Source organism: Rutidosis leptorrhynchoides, chromosome 4 (genome assembly GCF_046630445.1).
Source record: "Rutidosis leptorrhynchoides isolate AG116_Rl617_1_P2 chromosome 4, CSIRO_AGI_Rlap_v1, whole genome shotgun sequence".
NCBI classification, from domain to species: domain Eukaryota; kingdom Viridiplantae; phylum Streptophyta; class Magnoliopsida; order Asterales; family Asteraceae; genus Rutidosis; species Rutidosis leptorrhynchoides.
This window is the reverse complement of record NC_092336.1, coordinates 379,087,504-379,101,125: the sequence shown is the minus strand read 5'-3', so window position 1 is coordinate 379,101,125 and position 13,622 is coordinate 379,087,504. Positions and strand designations below refer to the sequence as shown.

At 32.5% G+C, this 13,622-nt stretch overlaps 1 non-coding gene across 1 annotated transcript; it reads right to left on the bottom strand.

Moving 5' to 3' along the window:
- Positions 1-12,619: 12,619 nt before the first annotated feature.
- LOC139846199 (small nucleolar RNA R71) lies at positions 12,620-12,725 on the bottom strand. Its single transcript, XR_011758931.1, has one exon. It is a non-coding gene; the product is annotated as a small nucleolar RNA R71 (small nucleolar RNA).
- Positions 12,726-13,622: the final 897 nt, after the last annotated feature.

Genomic DNA, 13,622 nt, shown 5'->3' with positions numbered 1-13,622 from the left:
GCTCCGAAAGCGGTGTCACCAGAATGAATCCATCAATCAGCCACCCCCAATTCATCTGATGGGTTCGTAGTCGACTTAATCAATGGAGACGTGAAGAAGGAGATTCTTTTCACCAACCGAATTTACCTCTTGACGAAGAACCCGAAGCAGTTACCAGTGAACTAGTCCGAAACACCATTTTCACCCTCATTTCCCGAATATCTCGCCATGATTATATTCTATCTAAAATTCTAAACCTCATTCATCCGCTCGTCCGAACCGACAATCATCCCGGCTTAAATGAAGAAGTCAATGAGCTTTGCGCTCGAGTAGTGGCTCTGGAGAATATGGTGAAAATGTACCAGCTTCAGCAACATCACCGGCACCAACAGTACCACCAGTAACAGCACCAGTACCATCAACAATCCGTGCCTCAATATCTCATCCTATATCTTGAGTATAATCATCGTTCTACGTATCGTTCTACATCATTTATCCTCGTTCGACATGGCGATTATGTAATCTCTAAAGTTTTGGAGATTATTCATTCTAGTTCCAACCGAAAATCAGATGAGATTAATAATATATTAACTCATTAAATCCGTAATTACGTCTGAAGAAAATATATATGTATATATGTTTTCATAAAGATTGTAATTAAAAGTTTTATTGTACAAACTGTTAATGGTGAAAATACTTTAACGGGTAGGTAATACCCGAGGAATATTTAGATTTCACATTAATAAGTTACATTGTACGTTCTTCGAATCTGATTCAACAGTCTTTTACTATCCTACTTACATTCATCGATATACAAATCCGTTCACCACAGAATAACCATATTCATCCAATTTCATATTGGGATTTTGATTTATCAGAATGCAACAAGTGGCATAATGAAGAAAACATTTGACAAAATAAAATTTGTTAGAAACAAACAAATTAACCATGAGAAATTTTGTTAAGAATCCACGCTAACTATTTCTAGCTAATTGTTCCTAGCTAACTGATTACATTTTATTTATCACAATTTAATTATCGCGATTTACATTCTCACAATTTTATTTATCGTCATTTAATTTCTGTTATTTACTTTACGCACTTTAATTATCGTCATTTATTTTTTGTTATTTATTTTACGCACTTTAAATATCGGGACACGTATACAAGGTTTTGACATATCAAATCGATGTATCTATATATATTATTTGGAATCACCATAGACACTCTATATGCAGTAATGATCGAGTTCTCTATACAGGGTTGAGGTTGATTCTATCATAATATATATAGTTTGAGTTGTGATCGAGTCTGAGACATGTACACGGGTCACGATACATATTGATTAATTAGAATATTATATATTTAACTACATATGAATTATTGAATTGCTGACTGTGGACTATCAACTGAGGACTACCAACATTGGACAATTAAAATGAATTAAAATATTGATTATAACATATGAAACTAAACAATTCTTCAAGTTTGCCACTTGATTTTATCTTAAACCTCATTTGTATCTTGATGATTATAATCAGCGTTCAAACCTTTCATGATTCTTGAAAACACCTCAATCGAGAGGATGAACCAACCGCACTTCATCTACGAAAGGAAAGATTTATGTATATAGTATTGCACCTGAGAAACTCTCGGCAACTGAGTAAAAATTTAACACGTAGTCGCGTCAGATCCTTTGGCATTTATTAGCAAAAATAACTTTGCGATCCCTTTTCAAAGTAGCCAATTTTGTCACAGCTCCAGCAAGTCAACTTCGACTTTTCATTCGAAGTAGCCTTACTATAATCCTGATATATACGATTACCCTTTCAATACCGGAAAATTCTTTTATATTCCACTATATTACCAGCAGACGTACCAGCAACCCCATTGCACCTTGACTTAAATCTCTCAGACAAATCACTATATTTATCTATTGAAGTCTCATCATGTACTCGTCCGCATCTTGTAACAAGAATTGCCATACCAATTACTGATAATCAGTAATCAGTACTTTGAAAACTCACATCATATCTACAACAACAGTTATATGTATACATATAACATTCACCTCTTAGAATTATGATTTTCCATTCTGAAAAGCACCCAGTCTACAAATCAATCCCACAAATTCTGAAAAAGCTTAATACAGCAGCAAAAACTGTACACGACTTTAACCGCCAAAAGTTTGATGATAAAGAATGGAGTATTGGAAACACTCAATAGAAAATTTAGTACCGAAAAGCGGATTATGCGAAACTATGAAGGAAGCCGTGGACAAATCACAAAGAATAAGTTTGACTTCAAAGAATCCAAATGAATCAATGCATGCTGAAGTCTTTAGTGAATATCTTGCTTCTTACTCTAAACCCTTGCAGACAATAGTTTTCATCATCCTCTGATCTTAGATATTCTAAGATATTATCGTATCTTTTATTATAAATATCCTCAATATTTCTGAAGATATCTTCATAAATATTATAGTTCGATATTAATTATCTCTCCGCATTATCTGTTTTACATCATAAAAGAAACTGTTTTAGTTTCTAAAGCTCTGAAAACTTAGAGTTAGAAGTAAGAATGATTTTGAAGTAGTGTTGGAAATTGATGCATGAGTTAGTATAATATAATGACAGTTGATCAATGTGATTATATTATAGTAATTCATGTTGAGTTTCTAAATGGAACGTGATGATTCACATATCCTAACATCATCATGAACCATGTTACGCGACTCTTGTATTCTACTTAACCTCTAAACATATCAATAAAATATTTTTTTTCCTCTTGATGATTTGGTCTTTTCCGGGATATTCTGGTAATTTGACAAATCAAGATCGTGCCATTACGATTTCCTTCTAGAACATTAACTATGTTCATTTCAAAATCCATACCTACGAATTCCGGACCATTATTCGTTTGACTTGAAGTCGGGAAGAGAAGACAAAAGTATGGAACTCTTGAATATAAAAGAAAATATAAAGCTCGACAACAACACATAAATTACAAACCGTGCATATCAATACGTATTGCCACGTAAAGGCACGGGAAAAATTAAAAACACTATAACCCCAAGGTAATAGTAGAAGTAAATATAATCCTCCGGTGGTAGATGAAAGAGAAGAATGACAGATATGAAAGTTAAGAGTATATCAAGGATCAGAACGGGATGGAGCATAATGACGAATGTCTTAAAGTATGAGTTGAGGGAGAAAGAATAGAAGGTGTGAGTTTTAAGGAAACGACAGGGGTGGATTTATAGTAAAATATCCGACAGAGCAATTAAAACAGATGATCGCATTTAAAGCGGATCCTAATTCCCTGGATTACCAAAGCATCAAATCTTATTACGAAGATTTTCTCCAAATCTCTTGAACTTGAAAATCAACCCTATCTACGTCAAAAGATATGACGAATCTATACCTACTCATTTCACTCTTTGGTGATAGCTTCACTCGTACTCTTCACAAAAATCAAATGGTTTTATCCATATTACTCAATGATGATAAAACTCTACTTATCAACTCATATTTGTCATGAAAACATTCTTATTGTTAGCCATGACGACCTCACTCAAATTTCGGGACGAAATTTCTTTAACGGGTAGGTACTGTAGTGACCCGGAAAATTTTGACTAATTTTAAACCAAACTCTCGATACGATTTAATATTTTGACACGATAAGCAGAGCCTGTAATGTTGAAATCTTAAAAACTTTGAACTGTGTTTAATTTATTCATTTGACCTTCGACTGCTCTCGATGATTCACGAACAATTTATTTTAAATAGATATGTGTGTATGTATATATAAACAATAATTCAAAATATAATTTGAAGTATTATATGCTATTGTTACTAGAAATTAATCAAGTAAAATAAAATAAAAATAGGATATTATGATAATTATCATTTAAAACATATCTATATATATAAATGAAGTATGTTAAATATATATTTTGTGATTTTAAAATAAACGGTGATCCGAAAATGAGTTATATAAATTTTAGGCTTATTAAAAATATATTTAGAAGCTAATTAATAAATTTCAACACTTTTTATATTTTACCTGAAATTGAGCGTGGACAGTAAGTTAATCTTTATTTAATAGTTAATGAACGAATTTCATACCATAATTACTAAAATAAATAAAGATAATTACTGTAAAAATTTGGGATTTTTCCGAAACATTTTTATCCACCACTAATTATCAACGGGGTACGAAATACTATTCCTAATAAAACTGTCGGTAAGATATTTAATTATATGCACGTTTGTATTTTAAATTACATTATAATATTATTATTAAAGTTATTGATCTCTCCTTTTCATAGATTGAACTTGTAACGGAAAATAGAATCAAACATCAAATTAGTAATTGAGATTACTGTACGCCTGTGTGTACGTCCGTGAATTGATTGAAAACAATATATTACTGTGCCAAATTCCAATCACACTAAACTATTACAAGTCACTACTTCATTTCAATGATATCCACATATTTTCTTTCTTTCTTTAGTTATATTTAATAATTAATATAAGATTATAATTTCAGTATTATATTCTACCATCTATCTATCCTTTTATGCAGAGACTACAACACCCACAAACCCACAACTCCTTTCTTCTCCATATTGCAAGTGATTGATGTTGGTGTTTTACTCCAATCTCCCTACCACACTTATTTCTTGATATTGCTTGATGATCACACCTCACGAACCCACCACTATTACCATTACATTTTATTTTTCTTTGTTTATCGTTCCTGTCCAACGAACCACCGAGACAACCTCATCATCTCATTTACTATTTTTTTGTATGTATCCAACCATAACCTACAACATACCAGCTTTGCTCGGCACCCTCCCCTTTCTGTTATTCTGATACAGTAAACGAGGAAAACAATGGAAGTAATGGAGCTAGAGTAATGTTGACAACACATTACACGATCCGTTTAAGTTATAAACGATACGCGTAAATGATCACAACATTTCACAAACCACTTAAAAGGTCACATAAATCTTGTAGCATCTTTTCCACTCGTTTCTGTTTTTGCTATACGTGTTCCGTTCCCTTTCTCTTCGATTAATACAAAGAAACAAGAAATAGATGCATATATGCAGCTGCTATGAAACGTCCGTATTATTTCAACCATTGCAAAACCACCATCTCTATCCCTCCCCTCTCTCCTATTCCCATAGTGATAAACACCAACACCCACCATCGATTACACTTATTTTCTTCAAAACCATTACCTCGTTATCTCCTGTTTCTACTATAAGGATTCTGTTTCAGCTTTCTGTTTTTCTTCATACTCGTCATCATCGAACCACTTTATGAATACCCTGGTTGCTTATTAAGTTTCGTATTTATGTTTCTGTTGGTATCTGAAGAACCCGTTGTCCTTCTTCGATTTACTGAGCAAACACCAAAACCCATCACTGTATACCTGGAAACGAATAAAGGAGGAAGGACGTGTTGTTTTATTTCGATGAACCCCACCACTCACCATTCCTGGTTCGATTTTAAATAAAACAATATGTAGGGCTTATGATCTATTTAACTAGGCTTGCAAGGAGTTGGGCTGAGATAACATATAAACTCCACTTGGGTCGTGAACTTAGTACTAATTATTGGGCCGTATTCTGTTTGGTTATTGGGCTGAGACAGATAAAACGGGATAAATAAATACATCGAGCAAAATAAAACAGAAATGCAAGCAGCAGCGTTGGGGTTTGGGTATATTTTGGGTTAGCAGAGGTCGTGGGTTCGAGTCCCGTTCTGGGCAATTATTTTTGCGAGCTAGTTTTAGAGGTAGTTTCATTTTTAAAATTCATTATTATTAATATCATTATTATTATTAAGTATTATAATTATTTTTATTATTAGTATTATTATTATTATTGAATGTTATGAATAATAGGATTATTATTATTATTATTATTATTATTATTATTATTATTATTATTATTATTATTATTATTATTATTATTATTATTATTATTATTATTATTATTATTATTAGGATTATTATTATTATTATCATCATAATTATTGTTATTATCATTATTATCATAGTTACATTTATAAGTATTATTATTTATATTATTACGAGTAATCTTATTATGTAAGCACTAAAGACAATATCATAACTATCATTACCCGCAAACATTATTATTTTTACAGTTATTATTATTCAGTAATGTTACCATTATTAGTATTATCTTTATGGTTGATGTTAGTAGTACCATTATGATTAAAAACCATTATGTTAGTATTATTATCAAAAAATATAAGTTTCATTATCATTATTATTAAATTATTTAAATTATTAAAAACTACTGATATTATCACTATTATGAGATTTATTATTAAAACTATCATCATTATTATTATCAGTATCACCTATAATATTATTATTAAAAAAAATAATTACGTTTATGAAAATAAAAGTTTTAAGAATATTATTAAGGTTATAAGTATATTTTAAACATGTTAACATTTTTTTATATATAAATACTTACATATAATAAACCATTGAATTCTAACCTAATACTAATTAAAAATATATAGATATAGTAATATAACTAAATGTAAAGATATTAATTATTTTAGATATATATACAAAATAAACAGATATAACATAAGAAATTTGTATGTAAATAAGATATATATATATTTAGAATATAATTACAAATATATAAATAAATAATAAAACTCTTAAACTATTAAATTACATTACTAATAATAATATATAGATTTGTTAAATTACAAGTATATGTTTTAATATATACAAATGATATAGGTTCGTGAATCCGAGGCCAACCCTGCATTGTTCAATATAGTCATATGTATTTTTACTACAAAATACATTTGGTGAGTTTCATTTGCTCCCTTTTTAAATGCTTTTACTCTTTATATTTTTGGAACTGAGAATACATGCGCTGTTTTTACAACTGCTTTATTAAATGTTTTTGAAATATATTTTGGACTGCGAATACATGAAATGCTTTTATAAATGTTTGACGAGATAGACACAAGCAAAACATTCCTCGAATGAATTATTATGCAGACATAAGTTCTGCGGATTATTATTGAATTATGTGGACATGATAATTGCCACCATTGAATTATGTGGACATGATAATTGCCACCATTGAATTATGTGGACATGATAATTGCCACCATTGAATTATGTGGACATGATAATTGCCACCAGTTGATGTGAATGTTATATATCGAGAGAATGATTTTATACACAGGTTATGTGTATGTTATTTTTGTGCACAAGATATGTGTACGGTTACTATGATTTATGAAAATGGTTTCATACACGAGAAAGATGTACTGTATTTAAAAGATATAGCATGTACATTACAGGTGGGTATAGGATTCGGGCCCATTTGTACCATGCAGCATTTAAATTTTGTGGTCTATCAAAATGATGAATTTTATTGTTTTAAGATAAACCTATGAACTCACCAACCTTTTGGTTGACACTTGAAAGCATGTTTATTCTCAAGTATGAAAGAAATCTTCCGCTGTGCATTTGCTCATTTTAAGGACATTACTTGGAGTCGATCATCGCTCTGGGATCAAATGTTGATGACTTCGTCCAGATGGATAAGCATGGGGCATTTCAGTTGGTATCAGAGCGGTGGTCTTAGCGAACCAAGTCTGCATTAGTGTGTCCAATTGATCTAGATAGCCTTTCATCTTCAAGACATATTGGCTAACTGGCTGCCCCAACTCATGTTTGCAAGCGTGAAACGCTTTCACAGTTTCAAACAATTCCTGTTCTGCCTGTTGTTGGAACATCGTCTTGAGTTCCTCGATCATGTCATATGCATTGTAGTCCATTAAGTTCCTTTGGAGCTCAGAGGTCATGCTAGCAAGCATAAGACATGCCACTTCAAGTTGTTCGTTATACTGCTTAGTATAAGCATTACGAACAGTAGCATTAGCAGTTTCAGGTGGGGCTTCAGGTAAAGGATTTTCCAAATGGTGCAACTTCCTTTCAGACTTTAAGACAATCTGAAGGTTTCGATACCAGTCAATGAAGTTGTTACCATTCAATTTTTCCTTCTCAAGGATTGACCTTATGGTCATGTTGTTTACGGATTGAATTGCGTTTGATGTCATCTACAAAATAAACAAGATTCTTTTAGTATCTTTAATAATTATCCTTTTATAAATTAACTACCCTTATTTTTAAAAAAAAACTTATAAAACTTTTAATTTACGTAAAAGGCTAAGATCCTCATTGTGCTTCCACCATCACATCAGTTGATCGGCTAGCAATGGTAGATACAATCGGTAGGCGGCGGGCACCAATTGCATTACAAGTGCAACTCTTAGATCTTTATGGGACTCACGACATTTAGTGTCTAACACTAGTGTCATGCTGGCATGTTTAGTCCCATCCTTGCCTCGGGTTGCGGTCTTACCTCTCAACTCGATTAAGTCATCCAATTGTGAAACGTGTAAAAATTAATCTAGGTCTCACGAATAGATAATGATTACCTTACGGTTATAATTCAACTAGGTCTCACGCATAGTCAAAAAATAACGACAAGTGTTTCAACCGAATTGGACGGCACGACTTAAATTTCGACGGGTATATTATACAATTTTAATAATCTTTTAGAAAAATTGTGTTACGAATATTACATGCATACAATATTCGCCTCACAATTTAAAAACCGTTTAACTTGATTTTAATTATGTTTTGATTTTTAATTATCATGGCAAATTATACACAATCACATAACATATAAAATGCAACCAAACATAACAAAACATAATATATGTATGTGCATAGCCTCAACCGATGAAAATTCTATGCTTGGTCTCACGAGTCATTATGAGAACCAAGCAGTCAACTAAAGGGACAATCACAAAAGTAAACCTTAGAAGCTCCCACTTGCGTCAAGATCTCATGATGACCAAGTGTCCTCCTTCACCGCATCTCTCTCAGCTTTTGTCCATTGACTTTACTACAAGTGTGTCTTGATGGCCAAATTCCGTTCACTTCAAGTCTTTAATCCCATCATGGAGGTTACATTTATTAAAAATAAAATACAACTAATCTAGAATTGTAAATTACATAATTGGCTCAAAACGGTCTCCCAAAATAAAAGATTAAATTATATCCATAATTGGCCACAAAACAATGGCATCCATACAACCACAAACATTCAAGATCACAACGCATGTACGTGGTCTAGGTTTTCATCGGCTATGCACAATTAAATCATCATAATAATAACATGATCATGACATTAATTATGGCTTACTCCATGGCACAAGATGCATGTCTTGGCCATGAATAAAAAAAAACATACAAATATATACACAAGCCATTTAATTAATAACAACCACGCATGAATATACTAACCGTATAAAAACATAAGAGGCTCTTGATACCACTGTTGGTGATTTTAGGGTTTTAAGAAAAACAATTTTATCATCAATTATTATCATGAACCATCATATAATGTCAATAACTTTAAGCGGAAGCGTTTGAATTATATTAATAACTAAATCACCAAAAAACGGATCCATATGATTTATACGGTTAAATAAATAATTACAATAAGAGAGATTAAAGATTATACCTTTCTTGTAGAACCGGATTGAAGGAAGAGAAACTAACAATCAAAAGTATGATTGTCGCTAGGGTAGTCCACACTACACTTCGAACAACGTCAAACGAATGTGCTAGTCCTGCCAAGTAATAATAAATAATCACCGGGATTATTTATTTAATTGAATCATTAAGAACTAAAAGTTCTTGTTGTTATGTTTTGATACGTAAAAAAAATAAACAGAATGTTTAGTTTTTTATTTTCCGTCGAATAGGAAAACAAACTATTTGGGGTTTTTGTTTTAGTGCGTATTACCAAGGAAGGACTAATTAATTTGTAAGGTTTTTGTTGTTTTCTACCAACAGACCAACATTGAATTAATATATAGGCATTTACAAGTCCATCTACGAAAACAATCGAAGTCGGTTATAAAATATGAATCACAATGCTATTGTGATTTGATTTCCTTATCCGAAATAAAAATATTATTTTAATATGCAAAATATTTCCTTGGTGCATACGTTCACAAACACGACATAATTATATTAATTAATTAATTAATTAATTAATTAATTATTTTTCTCTGTTACTTGAATAATATATATCACATATATATATTATTAATAGACGACTAGGTGTATATGTGTGTGACCCCGAAGGCTTAAATGAATTCAGCCGTATAGTAATGTGTTGTACCTTGCGCATTAAATCCTACGTCATCATCATTTGTTTGTTTTGATACTTGTTCCTTGTTATTGTTTAATTACTTGTAGTTGTTGTTGTTTCTTTACTAGTTGTAAGAATCAAACTATCTAGTTTATTATTCATATTATCTTGTTATTTCAAGAACAAACAAGAACCTAAACTTCCTAGTTTATGGGTCTACAATTAATGTTTTTCAAGATTTAAAGTTCATGAGCTGTAAAAACCATACTTGTGTTCATGTTGTAAACTTAAAGTTTACTTTCTTAAGGATCAAAGCTTTGGCTTGAATCTTTCCAAGTATGAACAACCATGAACTTATTACTTGTAAATTTAACTTACTTCTTCATTTTATGTACTTTAAAGTTGTGATTTGGTCAAGTGTTACTAGTTAATCTTGATCTCATATTTCTTGGAACTAAAAATTAACTTTGTAAGTTCAAGAACATGGAAGTATAACTTTTAATTATAACTTCATATACTTGTGTTGGATTTAACTTAAGAACTTTAGATCTAGACTTTTGGGTCTAGGATCTTCAAGATCGAACTAAGAACTATATTCTACAACTTAAGATCTTGTTTGCTTAAGTTTATTTTCAAGTTTGTAGTTTAATATTACTTTTATAACTCTTGTATGTGTTGGATCTAAGATCTTGATGTAACTTTGGTTCATCAAACATCAGACAACTCTTAAGTGAGTTGTTCTACATATCTTAGACTTACTCTAGTGTCATGATAGTCAAAACTTGGTTAATATTACTTTTAGAGTTCATGTATGTGTCGGATCTAAGATCTTGATGTAACTTTGGTTCATCAAACTACATACAACACTTAATTGAGTTGTGCAAATTATCTTAGACTTATACTAGTGTTATGATGGTCAAACCTTGATTAAGATGATGCAAACACATCAACGAGTTGTACACTTGAAGCTATATGCATCAAGGATGAGAACCGGGATGAGCATCAAGCACCAAGAACCCACTGGAACACTTTAACTTACCATTTTTAGGGTCTAACCCGACCACCTGGGCTACTTTAAAGCTGATTTTCAGTTAGCTCTGTTCGAGTAGATAATTTTTCGTTTAAGACTCGTCTTAATCCGAGTTACGGTTTAGGATTTATGGCCCTCCGAGTGTCACTATGTCCTTTTAACGTTGTGCTAAAAATTCTGACCTACTCGCACTTAAACCGTCACCACGGTCAAACAAAGACGAGTTTGATTCTGGAATTTTTACAGCAACTAAAGGACTCATTTACAGAGCTATGGCCACTGGTCTCACCTCATTTCAGTAGGTATAGAGGCCGTGGTGACTGATCGAAGTCAGCCTTTGTTTTAGACTCTTTTCTAGAATGAAACTTACTTTACCCTTTTGACTTAATGATGAATGATGATGATACTTAAGATCTAATTTACATACATTTAAACCTTTGGGAACGATTTACTGACTTAGTAACTTTTAACTTAGGTTGAGGACTTTCTGGACCTACATACTTGCTTACTTTTCCCGAGTCAACTTTACTACTACTTTTCCACTGTGAGTTATAGCATCCCTTTTTACTTTAACTATTTTGGGAACTGAGAATACATGCGCATTTTATATTTTACATACTAGGCACGAGTACTTAAACTTTATATATGTGTGGGTTATACAATGGCATAAACTTTCCCCTTAGCTCGGTAACGTTTAGTCATTGGTCTTTGAACCGGTGAACGCGAATCTTAGATATGGATCTATAGGGTTTGACATCCCCACTTGGGCTAGTAGCGCTAGCATTTAATGGGTGTTTAATATTTCGTAAACATACGCACTCGCCAAGTATACTTTCAGGGGGTTATAAATGTTAAGTTAGTTACCAAGTGCCCACGGTTAAACATATACTTTTCATACTGTTTTGAAACACTGAAATCTCGTGGCCTACCTTACATACTGTTATACTTAAACTATAGCTCACCAACCTTTGTGTTGACGTTTCTAAGCATGTTTTTCTCAGGTGCTTAAGGTTGCTTGCTTCCGCTGTTGTACTAGTCATGCTTTGTAGACACCCGCTGCGCTTGTTAGAGTTGTCACCGTATGAAACGTTTTATTTGCATTCAAACTATGTTACCTTTTGAATCAATGATTTGTAACGACCATTGGGTCAAGTACTATTACTAATTGCTTCTGTTCATTGAAGCATACTTTTGTTGTAAGATATTTGATGTTGGTTAAGACATCACCTTTATTCATGAATGCAAACTTCTTTTGAAACCGCATATAGTATTTGACCTTGTAATGATCCTGTTATTGATGATTCGTACACGATGGTTTTGTACGGGGCATCACAAGTACTTTCCTGCATCTAAGGCTACTCGACTTCAACAAGAGATTTCTCAATTTTTTCAAAAGCCTAACGAGACTCTTTATGCTGCTTGGAATCCTTTCAGTTGTTTGTTGCGATCTTGTCCTCAACACGGGTTAAATACCTTTCACAAGGTACAAACTTTCTATAAGGGGTGTAATATCAACACTCGTGTTACTATTGATCAAGCTGCATGGGGTAGTCTTATGGAAAAAACTGAACAGGAGGCTTATGAGATAATTGAAAAGCAGGCTGAGTATTCTCATGAGTGGCATGAGGATAATGATGCATCTCGTTCTTCATCTTCAGTCGCAAGCGCCGGTGCTTACGATGATTTCGCTTCGATTAATGCAAAGTTGGATAAGTTTGGTCGACACTTAGAGAAGATGGATAAAGACATCCATGGTATAAAAGTTGGGTGTGAATTCTGTGGTGGGCTTCATTTGGCAAAGGATTGTGATGTGGGGTTGAATAGAATCTAAAGAAGGAAATTGCGTATATTAGTCAACAAAATAACAACCAGTTTCAAGGTAGAGCTCAGTTTAACAGAATTTTCAACAATCCTTATAATCCTCAAGGACAACAAGGTTCGAGGTTTCAACCAGACACTAGTGCGGGTTTTCAACAACAAGCTTCGGGGTATTTTCAAAAAACCCCAAGTCGAAGAGAAGAAGTCCAATCTCGAAGCTATGCTAGAAAAGCTTATGATATCTCAAATTCAGCTCGTTATCACCGTTACTCAGACCAACGAGAAGAACGACCAATTGTTTAGAAATAAACAGACCGCTATTCAGAACCTAGAGAAGCAGATTGGTCAGATTGCTAATCAGAGGAATGAGAGAAAGCTAGGGGAGTTACCTAGCAACACGGATACGAACCCGAAAAATGGGCAAGTTGATGTTAAAGTAGAGGTGTACGAAATAGTTATATATTTATTACGAAATAATATTATATACAATACAATTTTACACAAGTTATTTATTTATTTATTGTAACGACCCGGATTTTTCCGATC